At 39.6% G+C, this 14,872-nt stretch overlaps 1 long non-coding RNA gene across 1 annotated transcript in view; it reads left to right on the top strand.

The window, feature by feature from the left end:
* Positions 1–1,980: 1,980 nt before the first annotated feature.
* LOC122796018 overlaps positions 1,981–14,872 on the top strand; it is a 200,748-nt gene continuing 187,856 nt past the window's right edge. Inside the window, exon 1 of the long non-coding RNA XR_006363887.1 lies at positions 1,981–2,063. This is a non-coding gene — a long non-coding RNA (uncharacterized LOC122796018). The remainder of the gene's footprint in view (positions 2,064–14,872) is intronic.

Genomic DNA, 14,872 nt, shown 5'->3' with positions numbered 1-14,872 from the left:
ATTGGTAACCTCCAAACTCTGGACCCCACCCAGTTCAGGTTTGTGAAAGGCAGATCATGCCTCTTGAACCTGATTGACTTCTTTGAGGCAGTCACCAAAGCCGTAGATGAGGGTAAGGTGGTTAACACAGCCTATCTTGACCTCGCCAAGGCTTTCAACACCATCCCCCATTCTGGAATTATAGCTAAACTCACTAAACAAGGTATAAATCCTTACATCACGAGATGAATTGCCAACTGGCTCACTGACAGAACCCACACTGTAAAAGTTGCAGTATCCAAATCTGACTTCAAACCAGTGACAAGTGGAGTACCACAGGGTTCAGTCCTGGGACCTCTCCTGTTTGGAATATACTTCTCTGAAGTGCAGGCTAACACAGAAGGCCTTTGGCTAATGAAATTCACAGATGACTGCAAACTAGAAGCCATAGTTGAGTCCTCAAATGATCTGGACATCCTACAGAAGGGCCTCACTGAGACAAATGCCTGGTGTCAGAGCCATAGTCTCAAGCTCAATGCCAAAAAGTGCATTGTCATCCCCTTTGGTAAAAACTCTATACCCATGAACTGCCACATTGGCGGCAGTCTACTTAATGCCGAATGTGTGATGAGAGACCTTGGGACTCAGGTGGACAGTAGTCTCTCCTTTGATAATGACATCACCACAGTAGTCAGGAAATCCTTCTACGTGGCACACCTCATCACAAAAGGGTTCTCATCCAGGAAAAAAGAGGTCATTGTTCCCCTCTACCCGACACTCATTAGACCCATTATAGAGTACAACGCCCCTTTTGGAATGTATCTCACAAAACATCTGCAGCAGCTGGAAAGACCACAGAAGTACCTCACAAAGAGGATTACTGGCCTCAAACAGATGCCCTACACTGACCGTCTCAAGCTTTACTCTGTAGCATATCACCTACTCCAAGGTGATCTGTGCCTAACATATAAAGCTATGTCAAACCCAGAGCTGTTGGACATGTTACACCTAAAGAAATCCCAATCCCTCCAAGCTACATGCTCTAGGTACCTAAACCTTGTCACCACAATAAACAAGACATGGAGGGATAGATTCCTGTCCCAGAGACTTCCCATACTCTGGAACAAGCTACCCATCTATGTCAAGCAAAGTTCCTCATTAGCACTCTTTAAGAAAAATTTTGATGAGTGGATGGGAAATAGGAAATACACCCCAGGGATCACTTCTGTGGTATTGCTTGACAAGAGCACAGGAAAATAACTTTCTTGGGTGGCGTAAGCCAGGGAACCTTGCTGGCTAGGCTTACTTAGGCCCCAGGGCTGATAGCCTAGTACCTACCTATGAACCTATGAAACCTGCTACTCTGTATTCTCCCTAACAGGTACTAAGCTTTATTGCTTACTGGTCTTTTTATCACTTCCTCTACAGCTCATTGAGGTGCATTTCCTTGGTAAGTCAGACACACCCATGGTATTGCATGAAGTCTGCCTTCACCATATGGCTTAGCTTCCTAAAGGGGACCAGATTGCGAGGGGTTATGTTTTGCTAATTTAAGACACAACTCTTGCACCTGAGAGGCATGCACTGCAAAGTTTAGCATTTCTTCTGTTATTCCCCATCTTGAGTGGGATGTGACACTTGAACCTGATTGCCCAGTCCACAGGAAGAGAGGAGTCCCCTTCCCAGACAAAGGGGGGTGTTAACTACTATCTATAGGATGGCAGAGAGTGAAGCATATTTATCAACTGTCTTGATGTTTGCAGAATGTCTCTGAGTTTGCTTTTTATTTATTTCCTTTTCTTCTGGAAACATTTGATTTTCTGGTAAACCACAGATGATTGCAGCCAGTCAATAATGCCAGACATTAGAGTTTTATACCTCATATTGTTCACAATATTTGTGTTGATGCAAAACTATTTAACTTAAAAGCAACTTAGAGTAATAATTAGACATCATTCATGATTTTGTGCCTTTGTCCCTCCATTTTTTGTCTTTAGCCAGAATTCTTCAGTAAAGATGTAAGCATGATCCCACCATGTAGCAGCAAACCTCTCAACAGTGTTTTTGAAGAATTCTGGACAAAGGTAAAAGAAATGTAAAAACTCATGAACAAAATCATAAGGCATGCTACTTTGTATGTATTACAATATGTAATTTATGTATTTTAATATATATACTACTTAGGGAAGAGCAGCAAACTCCATAGACCTCTTCTGACTGAAATTAGGAGCACTGGTCTCAAGTAAATTTGCTCAGTGTCGCACAGAAGGAAAATGGATGCTGAGGGAACCAAACTGTGGACCCCAGAAATCACTCTTCTAAGATCCTGGAACATTAGTCCAGTGCATGTACATTATCCCAAACAGTATGTCTTTATGAGGGACTGGAGAAAAATGGGTGGTGAACTTGGAAACATTTGCATGGTATGGTGGTCATTTAACCAAAGGTTTAATCACTGAAGTGCCTGTGTGCAGCAGCTTGCACAACTGTCCTGTGTTTATACGACTTCATGAATTTCACTAGTAACTAAGTGCCATAGCATAGATTGTCTTTACTCATATTTTTTTTTGTCAGGTGCTACTACCTGAACTCCTCCTCCTACTTTCTTACAACCTCTTTTCTCCTTCTCATTTACTATGTAACTTCCTGTTCCTATCCAGCTCACCAATTTGCATTTTGATGACTGAACTACCTTGGGCAATGCATCTTGGCTATTCAATAAACAATCATTTGTCATTTGTTAATTAGTAGGGCACCTGTTTGGACTGGTCTTACTCGTTCAGTATTTCGTTCTCTTCTTTTTCACTCACTTTATCTAGATCTGCTGTAGCCATTATTGTTTCCTACACTCTGTCTCCACGGTGTCAGTGCATCCCTTCGTAGAACTCTCTCTTGATAGGTTCATAGGTGTTTACTAGGTATTGTTTCCTACACTCTGTCTCCACGGTGTCAGTGCATCCCTTCAGAGAACTCTCTCTTGATAGGTTCATAGGTGTTTACTAGGTATTGTTTCCTACACTCTGTCTCCACGGTGTCAGTGCATCCCTTCGTAGAACTCTCTCTTGATAGGTTCATAGGTGTTTACTAGGTATTGTTTCCTACACTCTGTCTCCATGGTGTCAGTGCATCCCTTCGTAGAACTCTCTCTTGATAGGTTCATAGGTGTTTACTAGGTATTGTTTCCTACACTCTGTCTCCACGGTGTCAGTGCATCCCTTCGTAGAACTCTCTCTTGATAGGTTCATAGGTGTTTACTAGGTATTGTTTCCTACACTCTGTCTCCACAGTGTCAGTGCATCCCTTCGTAGAACTCTCTCTTGATAGGTTCATAGGTGTTTACTAGGTATTGTTTCCTACACTCTGTCTCCACGGTGTCAGTGCATCCCTTCGTAGAACTCTCTCTTGATAGGTTCATAGGTGTTTACTAGGCTAACAACCACAACAGCCTTTTTAAGCCTGGCCATGCATCCCAAATCTCTGACAAGTATTGGTACCCTTAATAAGTGTAAGTAGGGGCTTGGGAGATGAAACATTTACAACAGGGGCCTGGGAGATGAACCATTTACAGGCTGACTGTGTCCATTAGAGACATAGGTTCCAAATCAGGGATAAATTTCCTGTTACCCATCCAATTGTCCAAGTTACATTTGAATTGGGTTAGGAAGAAACTCTGCTTTACATGGATGGGGAGTCTGTTCCAGAGAAGGGGCAATCGCTGTGATGCATACCTGTCTCTCAGCAGGTCCTATTTATAATCACAGGCAAGGTTTGAGGCTTTAGAATGGGTAATTATGGTGCTGTTTGTTTTTCAAATATGCAGGAGGTCCATCAGGGTGGGATTTGACACTGTCTTGTATTCCAGGCATAGCTCCCCCACCTCAACAGCCTGTAGGAGACAGCATACAGGAATAAGGCTTTGAGGCGGTCTACATAGGACATGTTACTTACTCCCTGTATTCTTTTAGTGAGGAACCTCTGTGGATGTTCCAATTGTTGGATATGCCTGGTTAGGTACATACCAAAGTGAACATTGTACTCAATGATAGGGCTGATGAATGCTAAATACAGTGGAACAATGACTTTCTAAGACCTAGATGCATTGCTTTTGTTTAAAACTTGCACAACAGAGAATGATTTCCTCAGTACTGTCGATGTGTGATGGTCAAAGGCTAGATTACTGTGTATGTGTGTCCCCAAGCCCCTGACTACTGGGTCAGCTCTTTTCGGTTGTGCTGTCAATATGATAGTTATCAGGGATAGATGACTGCCCAAAGGATACTATTATGAATTTCTAGGCATTTACTTTTAGTCCATAGCACTGTCACCAGTTGTTTGTCAGTGCCAGCCTTTCCTTGAGAACATTTGTGTCAGTGGAGTATTCTATGACTGCTCCTAATTTGCCATCATCTGGAAATTTAGTCAGCCCGAGGCCATTGATATTGCCCTTGACTTCAGAGAAGTAAATGCCAAAAAGGAGCTGTACCAGGGACTGAGGGACTCCACTTATGACTGTCCTCTTTGTAAAGGTGGACTGCCCAGTTCTAACTTCCTGGGGTCCTGTCTGTGAGCCAGCTGGCTATCCACTGAGTAACATAAGAGTTTATACCTAGCCTCTTGAGTTTGTCAACAATGCATAAGTGGGCTATTGTATCAAATGCCTTACCCAGGTCAAGGTAAGTAGTGTGAACCATTTTGCCCTCATCCATTGCTTTGGTGACCTTCACAAAGAAGTTAACAAGGTTGAGTAGGAATGACCTGCCCTTGACAAAAACAAATTCTGTTGGGTTCATTGTCTGGAGTTTTCCTATATCATTATTGATCATTTCCATGGTAATTCTTTCCATGGCTTTACATATGAGACTAATGAGACTAATGGGTCTGTAGTTTCCAGGGTCTGTAGATGGTCCACCTTTATGCAGAGGGATGACTGTTGCTGTTCTTCATTCATTAGATATGAAGCCTGTTTGGAGGTTACAGTTAAGTAGCAATTACAGAGGTCGAGATAGGTCATGTTTCATGCTGTTTGGAAGGCATCCTGGGATATTATCTGGGTCCACTGATGCAGTGTTCTTGGCTTTAGAGAGAGAAGATTAAGGATCTGTTCCATAGTGAGAGTAGGGGAAGTTATATTTGATGGTATTTCCTAAAGAAAGGTTGAGGTGTGAAGTTGGAGTTGAACTTGTCGGCCAGTAGGTTTGCTATATCCTCTGGCTCAGCATAGGTGGCTTCATTTACAATGAGCTCTGCACACACTTGTGCATCACCTTTGAGGTTGCGGACATAGCTAAAGAATGTCTTGTGGTTGTCCTTGGCCTGGGAAGCCAAATTTACTTCAAATTTGGCTTTGGTAGACTTTGTGTATCCTCTGAGTTGTTTTAGTTTGACAGGAGTGTTTTTATTCCGCTGGGTGCTGCATCTTCTAATTTTTGCCATGATTGTCTTCCTTCTGTTATACAGCCTATTGATGTTGTGATTCCACCGGGGTGGCTTGTTTCTTGAGTTAGTTCTGTACTTCTTCCTGGTGGATACAGCTGCCTCTCTGCAGTTATTAACATGCTTGTATAGTGTTTTTGTGAACAGTTCCACGTAGGCAGTAGTGTTATCAGGGTTTACCGGAGCTTGGAATTCTGTCAGGTTATTACTTAACAGTAAGGAGTTATTCTTAGAGTAGTTCCTGAATATTCCAGTGGTAGTTAGGGTTCAAGGCTTTATTTTTATTTCAAAGCTTCCTCTTCCTTGCTCTCTACATTAAGTGTAGTCTCCTTTGCTCCAGACACTTAGATCCTCCTGTAAAAGGCTATATTAAACCACTCCCAGCTCTGACCCATTTTTCTTCTAAGCTGCAATCTTGCATTACTGGGCTCATAAAACGTTTTCTGTTTTTCATGCTATCATCAGGGTAGGGCAGGTAGGGAACCTAGGATAATCTACATTTGCTTGATTCTTGAGTAATTTCCATGTATTTCCTTGCTTTTGCTTCACCTATACCTCTCAACTGTCGGGAATTTCACAGAAAGCTCACTTTTTTTCTCATATTTTTGGTCTGTTTTTCAAAATCATCTGTGGTTTCTAGCAAATCTTTGAGGACTGAAGTAAATAAATAATGACAGATATTTAAGTTTCAGACATTATAGCTTTCAGAAAATACAAGCCAATGCAAAGGCTGTTATTTTATCAACATTCTGAGCATTTTAAAGCAACATTTTAAATTCATTCATAATATTTTGCTTAGTCCAGAATTCTTCTATTAAAAGGTTGAGAGATATGTCTCGCTCTCTCTGTTGTGCTTAATACCTTACTCATCACATTCTCACTGTCAGAGTGCAAGGCGACAGCCGCAATTAATTGCTTCAATTATTTGATGATAGTATGTTGTGTTCTGTTCTATTTGCCAAGTGATTATTGCTTGCATAGTTTTCAGTTACGGAAACGGATTCACTTCTACCTGGAAAGCTGCTCAGTTTTGTGTTTGATTATGTTTGTTATTGCTGTTCCATGTCTGAAGAAATTCACTTTTAGTTGGACAAAAGCACTAATAAAGTTGATTTTGGAACAGTTGCCTGGTTTATCTATAACCATTAGCCTTTTTGTTCTGTTGGGTATGTTCCGTTATGAAGTGCTACATATGACTTCAAACCACTGTGTTTTATATTGCTGTAAATGGTGTCAGCAGTCACAAAAGGCATCCAATATTTCTCTCCTTGGAATTCCACTGTGCTGTATAAGTAAGTTAAAGTGTTCCAAATTAATTTTAGCATAATTCTTTCCAACAATCACTGAATAGTGAAGGAATCCAACTTCCTGGATACCAGTAATTTAGCTGCCTGAGAAATAATAGGATAGGCGGGGGAGTGGTTATTTCTGAGGCCCAAATGATAAATGTCACCATGTTGGAAGTGGGTTATAATTCAGAATTGATTTTTGTGACGATATTAGTTGCTGACTCTGATCTCCCACGGGTGTATATCATAACCGCAAAAGCGTTAAATCTTAAATGGCATTACATCGAACTTGAAACCGCGAATGCTGATAATATCGAAGCCATGGAACATTGAATTCTTACCCAGGGCAAGAATTCATTTCCTCCACTGTGGTGTGATCTCAGAGTTGGTATATTTAAGTAGGGGGTATGTGGTGGGGCAAAGCCTCCACATTAAGCATAGGTTTTTGGTGTGCTTGTGTTGTGTGTGTGTTTCTCGGAACAGTGAATTTTTTCCCTGGGAAAAAATTTGCTGTTCTGTGCTTTCGATGATATCACATTTCGAACTTCCAAGTTCGAGCCTATGATGTTCGATATTTTGGAAGTTTGATAACGTGATATAGACCTTCTCCCACTACACCTGTTTGTTATAAAAGCCCTGGATTCTCAACAATGATTAACTCTGGCGTATTGATGGCTCGGTCAAGTTTATGACTTATAATAACCTGATAATATCAGGTGACTAACGTTCCAGGGATCAGTTGGTATGATGGCACAACAGCAACAATGTGGGAGGATGAATTTTGCAATTTATGTATGTTACACAGTATAACTCAGATGACTGATTTCCCTACCAGATGAAATACTATCTTAGATCTCTTACTTAAAAATATTCCAGATAAAATTTCTGAGATTAACCAGGTGTGTCCATTAGGCAATTCACATCATTTAGCTTTTGACCCAGAGACTCCCAGACTCTGGAATAGACTGCCCATACATGTCAGGCAGAGCACCTCTTTGGCCCTTTTCAAAAGGAACCTTGACGATTGGATGGGAGAAAGGAAATTCACCCCTGGGATCACATCAGTCGCCCTGCTAGACAGGGGTCCAGGGAAGTAAATAGTATGGGAAGAAATAGCCAGGGAATTGTTATGGCTAGGCTTGTATAGGCCCTAGGGCTGATAGCCTAGTACCAACCTATGAACCTAGGAATATAATAACTAAAGCTATTTGCATGAATTAACAAGAGTATTTCTGATAAGTCTAAGCTGTTCAATCTGAATATTATTAATTAAATAAATTCTATGAACTTGAATAACTCCGAGGTAAATAATGTTGTGAATAAATGGCAGGACTTTGAAAACATTTATGAAGTTCTTTGTCTGGATGAAAGAAAACAATAACTAACAGCTTATTGAAAACTACACCTCCATAATGGAATACTGGTCATACTAAACTAAGAAAAAAGAGGAAAAACTTTAGGCTCTGTAAGAGGTTCAAGAGAAATGGTTTAGAATGGGCCTGTAACTTCATCTCCAGAAGGTTAAATGCCTCTTTGAGTTTACCAAAAATTAAATTTGAAGATAAGTTAATTAGTAGCCTTTGTTCTAAGAAATGTTATTCTTACATTAGATACATCATTAATAAGGCTAAATCTTTCAGACCAGTTTTTGTGTGAGGTGAAGTGCTGAATGTTGGAAAATTATTGGTGAACTTCTTCAGTGAGCACTTCTTGGCAGTAGATGTTACACTGTTTAATGACATTTCAGATGTTAGAATTTTAATGGAAGATGATTGCATGTGCCCACTTTTCAATGTGACCCTTGTGTGAGCATCTTTGAGTCATATTAAACAGGGTAGTGGTATGGGACCTGATAATATTCCAGGCATTTTCTGGGCACCTTGTAGTAAATATATTTTGGGTACTATTACTCAATTTTTAAAAAAAACTGTTGCATTCTGGGATTGGTCCTGTTAGTTGGAACTTGCGGACATAATTCCAATTCATAAGGGGGTTCCAAATGACAAATTATAAACTTATCAGTCTTACTTTACTGGTGGGAAAGAGTTTTGAGAGGTGTCTACTTTCCTTTCTTAATCAAGACTTTTGTGGATGTTTAATGGCCCTCCCACAACATGGTTTCACAAAAAAGTTCTGTGTTAACTAATTTAATTGAATTTTATGACCCAGTGACAGTTGCCTTAGATGTCTGTAGTGGTGGTCTATTTGGGATGGCCTAAGGCTTTTGACAGTGACCTTCATTCAGCTATCATTGATGCCATGCTCAAACACAAAGTTAATCCATACATTGTTCACTGGGTGGCTAACTGGCTTTGTGGTAGATTCCAGTAGTAAAGACAGGAAATTTCAAATCTAGCTTGCTTGAGGTGAAGAAATCGGTCCCCCGGGCACAATTCTAGGTCCAGTATTGTTTAATCTGGTATATTCAATATTCCTAGGATATCTAATGTTTAGATGGCCACATTTGTAGACAGTATTAAACTAGGATGTGTTATTACATCATAAGAGGATATTGACTGCTTCAACACTTATATGTGTTTGGTAGCTGAATGGTTAGGTTCATAGGTTCATAGAAGGTAACTAGACTAACGGTCCAAAAGCCCTCACAAGCCTAGTCATATTTAACCTGAGTTTCCCAGCTTTTAATAGCTAGTTGAATGAATTTCACATAGGTATGAACCTATGCTCTGGCATCTAATACCAACTGCCTCTGTCCATGAGGGACATGGATGCCACCCCAGGAGTAAATGTATGATTACCCATCCATTGATCAAGGTTGCACTTGAAGAGGGTCAGGGAAGGACTTTGCTTCACATGAATGGGAAGCTTGTTCCAGAGAAGGGGTAGTCTCTGAAAGATGTTACTATCTTTCCAGCATGATTTATTTATGTCAGAGGCTAAGTTAAAATCCCTAGAATGAGTGACCCTTGTGCAGTTTGATTTATGAGTGTGTAATACTTACATCAGGGTTGGATCAGAGGTTGCCATGTAGGCCAGACACAGATCACCCCTTAGTAGTCTGTAGCAGACAGCATACAGTGTTAGGGGTTTCTATCTTTCCATATAGGACTTTTTTTATATACTGTATCTTCCTAGTGAGAAATCTCTGGGGTCGCTCCAGCTATTAGATACATCGGTAATAAGGTACATGCAAAAGGGTGCATTGTACTTAAGTATTGGTCTGATGAGGTTGACTACAATTGAATTATAATGTCACAAAAGACAAGCTAAATGGCTCAAAAATTTGTAAACAGTAATACAAGTAAAAAAGAGAGCCACCAAGGCAGTATTTGCATGAAATACAAGTATATTTAACATTAAACACTATCAAAGTAAAACCAACTAAGAGTGTTCGCCAAGAAAAATGAATTGGCTTCATCAGAGTCACTCAGTTATGATGTAACTTCCTTTATACACTCTAATTACTTAAGCAATTATTCATGATTTTGCTTGCATCGATTAAATTAACCTGACTAAACTTAAATGTCAAATTATGTCATATACAGAATAACATGCTGTAAACCACAATAATCGGTACATTTAAGATAAAAATATTATTGTTAATACTGATAATGAACATAATAGTATAAAACATAGTTAAAAAAATAAACATTAAAATGCAAAACATAGTTGATCTGTAAGTTACATTTAGATAAGTGTTTTCACAGTCCACTTAAAATTGAACCTCTGCTGCCCTTTGCTTCAAAAAGGGAGCTATTGAACAATAATCATTTAAACTTGCAACAAACATCTAGTCTCAGTTGTCATTTAGTTTCTCTGGCTTCTAATTCATCATCCCCACCCCTAGAGTCACTCTGCACTCTGTCAATGACAAAGAATAAAAATCTCTTGTAATTGGGGCATTCTAGACTGTGAACATATAAAGCATTATTCATTTTTTTATTTTTAATGTCTCTTAGGTGCTCAGTAATGCGAAGCAAAGAGGAGCAGAGGTTTAATTTTAAGTGTACTGTGAAAACACTTACCTGAATGCAATACAGATCAACTATGTTTTGCATTTCTAAGTTTATTTTTTAAGTATGTTTTATACTATTGTGTTCATTATTAGTATTAACACTAATATTTTTATCTTAAATGTACCGATTATTGTGATTTACAGCATGTTATTCTGTATATGACATATTCAGGGGAAGTATACCTTTAAGTTTAGTCAGGGTAATTTCATTGATGCAAGCAAAATCATGAATAATTGCTTAAGTAATTAGAGTATATAAAGGAAATTACATCATAACTGAGTGACTCTGATGAAGCCAATTCATGTTTCTTGGCGAAAGCACTTAGTTGGTTTTACTTTGACAGTGTTTAATGCTAAATAAACTTGTGTTTCATGCAAATACTGCCTTGGTGGCTCACTTTTTTATTTTTATTACTGTTTATGAATTATAATGTCCTTTGGTCTGGATGCCATGAGTTGTGCAACATAGAAGGGCATTCTTACCACTGTGGACACATGATGGTCGAAGTTCAGATTACTAGATACCTGAGAACCCAAAGCATATACCACTGCTGTCTATACTGTAATTAGCTGGGGTACTTGCTTTCCCAAAGGGAATACTTATGCATTTTTGCATTTATTTTCAGTCCATGGCTCTGGCACTAATCATTTGACTGTGTTAATCTTTTCCTCAATATATCAGTATCATTTGGGGAATTCAGTAATTGTCCCTTCTGAGAAATAAATACCAAACTGTAGAGGGCCTAGTACAGAACCATGTGGTATGCTGCTGGTGACTGGTCTCTTACTATAGATGAATTCACCCACTTTGACAATATGTGTCATTGAGCCATTTGGCTACGTACCTGATGATGTAGGGGTTTATGCCCAGTTAGGAGATTTTCTCTATAATACTTGAGTGGGGAATTGTGTCAAATGCCTTCGTCAGGTCAAGTTAGGTGGTATGCATGGTCTTTCCCTCATCCATGGCCTTGGTGACCTTCTCAAAGAAGTCAACTGGACTTAACAGACATGATCGACCCTTAACAAATCCAAACTGGGTTGGGTCCTGAGTCTGGAGATTATCTGTGTCCTTGTTGATAAGATACATGATGATTCTTTCCATGGCCTTACAGATGAGGCTAGTCAGACTTATGGGTCTATAATTCCCTGGGTCAATTGATGGTCCACGCTTGTACAGAGGGATGACTGTTGTTGTCCTCCATTCTGCCGGGACATAGCCTGTCTGGAGGCTGTGGTTAAATAGGGATACAAGTGGGTCTGCTAGGCCACATTTTAAGTTATTTAAAAAGCAACGCAGGATGTTGTCAGAGCCCATTTATGCTGCGTTTTTAACCTTAGAGAGCAAAGAAATGACCTGCTCTCTTGAGATAAGCTGAGGAATGGTGACAGATATACTTTGGGGATGACCTTTGGGGACAGAGGGGTTAAGTTTGAACCAAATCTGTCAGATAGCAGGTTGGCTATTTCCTCTGGTTGAGTATGGGTGATACCATCTATAGCCAGCTCTGTGCATAGCTGGGTAGCCGCCTTAAGATTTCGAACATAGTTAAAAAGTGGTTTGTGATTTCCTTGGCTAGGGAGGATATTTTTGCTTTATAATTTGGTTTTGAGGACTTGACCAGATCTCTAATTTGTTTGTTTAGACTAGTGAGGGATTTCATCTTCTGCTGGACCTGTTCTGGCTTATTTTTGGACATTAGTTTCTTTCTTTTGTTGTATAGCCTGTTTAAACCAGGGGTCTACTAGGGTGACTTGTTTTTCTGGCAAGACCTGGGTTTAATCCGGTCCAGTATTGCTGATTATATAAAACTGCTTAAGTGGCTTTATAGGGCATTGGTGTACACCTCTGCATAGTATTCTGTATTTTTTTGAGTTGAGGGGAGCTTTGAAATTTCTTATGCAATCACTTAGTAGGAAATAATTTGTCTTGGAGAAATTCTTTAATGTTTTTGAGCTTGTTGAGGTATCTGGTCTTATATTTATTTTAAAGAAGACTATTTTGTTGTCTGATCTTACCAAAGAAGACATTACACAGGAGGTTAGTGTGCAACACTCCCCCATGTTAGTGAGTACTATGTCTAGGATATTTGAGCCCCTAGTGGGTGTGCTGACCAGCTGTTCCAGAGCATTTGCATCAACAAAGTCCAAGAGCCTCTGCGCCTGCATGTTAGTGGTCATGTATGTTCCCCAGTCAATAGTAGGATAGTTAAAATCACCCATGAGTAAGGTACTGGGCTGTATGGTGAGTGACTCCGGTAAGTCCATTTACATGGTATGTTTTTCCTGGTTATGGTGGGGGATCTATAGCTAGCGATGATGTGATAGGAGATTTTGCTTATGGGTAGTTTTACAAGGAGTAGCTTGAGAGAGTCGCACTGTTTGACCAGTCTTGATGTGTACTTATCCTTTATGAAGATGGATACACTTCCTCCTTTAGTTCTTTATTGCCCAGTTGTGGGCTGAATGTATGGAAAGCATTGTAGCCTTGCGCAGACGGGGTGCTTTCCATGGCTTTGAATCATGTCTCAGTGATTGCACAGACAACAGCATTTTCCAAGGTGAGCAGTGCTTCTAGGGAGTGCAGTTTCTTGTTTAGACTCTTAGCATTCAACAACATCACCTTGAGCTTATCAAGAGAAGATTTTGCTAACTTGGGAAGTTGGTTACTTTGACACTGCCTAAAAGAAGCAGCCTTTGCCTGTATTTGAAAGCCTAGAGGAGACACGTGCAGACCATCTGTGGCAAAACAGTGTGGCCCTTTGGTCATGTCCTCCCAGGCTAACAAATATTGAATACCATTGGACTGACACCAAACATTAAGCCAATAAAGTCAATCTTTTTTTGTTTGCATTGTGACATTATCCTTGGTGAAGGTAGAATGCTGCTCAAGGCTAGGGTCATACCTACCTGTGACACTTAATCTAAGAACTCAATCATGTCTGTCTTCATATAGTCCAGGAAGGAGTGTCTCAGGTCATTCACACCCAAATGGATTATGATAGAGTCATACTGGTACTTGTGGTTGAGTGACCTGAGTGCTGATGGATCCTGCACCTGACAGGCAACTGACTGTAACCTTCTCCTTATCCAGCCTGGTAAGGAGGCATTTGTATGTCTCACTATGGAGTCTCCCATGACCAGTATGTTAGCTTTAGTGATTTTTCACCTTATGGGCTTGACTGTTAAAGACTGGTGTATGTATTATTATGTATTGTGGTTATTGTTTACTTTGCTGTGTGTATATGTGGTTTCTGAAGGCAGTGTTTGGGAGACCTCTTCTTTTTTGGTAAGTTACTGGTGAGTACCTCTGCATATGGGGGTTTATGAGTCAAATCCTTATTTAGTGTTGGAAATGATATGTGCATGCTGACAACCTGTTTGTTGTTAGGTGTAGTGGGACTAAAATTTAATAAGGATAAATGCACTACTTTGCATTTTGGGAAACCAATGCTTCAATATCAAATAAACTTAAGTACCCACTAATTACAGAGGTTGTCAGAATATCAGGATTCTGGTATTATTATATGTAGTGAGTTTAAGTATAGGACTAATGCCTGAAAAGTTAAAGCTGAGGCATTAAAAGTTATTGGCTTAATTTTTGAAGAAATTTACAACAAGAAATAATGACTGTCTTTTGAGGCTGTTTATAACATATGTTTGACCTGTTATTGAGTACAACAATTTATTGTGCTCCAACAAGAAAGGCGATCTCCTGGTTTTAGAAGATATGCAGCAAAAATTACAAGAAGTACCATTACTTGTAGAGATAAATAATATCCATCTAGACTGAAAAGTATCAGCCTCTTTTCAATCAATTACTGATATCTGAAGGGTAAGCTTTGTTTAGTCAACAGGGGACTCTGGAGTGAAAAAATATTGATTTTCACTAAATATTGAATAGCTGAATATATGCATATTAATCAGAGGTATTTCTTTTACAGAATTGAAGAGTCAAGGACAGTATTATCAGGAAACTAATGCAGTCATTGATTTGATTTTGAAACAGGATTCCTTTACATATTGACAGTCTTTTTCTTTGCAGACATCCAAAAAGCAACTTGATATCTAGTTGGGTCCCAGGGTATATTCATTCATTGAGGAGTCTGAGTTCTGAATGACCTCTGGCCTTTATACAGGAATTAATGAACAACTGAACAACTGAATAGTGCTCCAAGGGATGCAAAGTTAATCT

The sequence above is a fragment of the Protopterus annectens genome, chromosome 2.part2, assembly GCF_019279795.1.
Source record: "Protopterus annectens isolate FY-2018-M chromosome 2.part2, PAN1.0, whole genome shotgun sequence".
Classification (NCBI taxonomy): domain Eukaryota; kingdom Metazoa; phylum Chordata; order Ceratodontiformes; family Protopteridae; genus Protopterus; species Protopterus annectens.
Note: the sequence above shows the minus strand (reverse complement) of the source record. Positions and strands in the feature narration are given on the sequence as shown.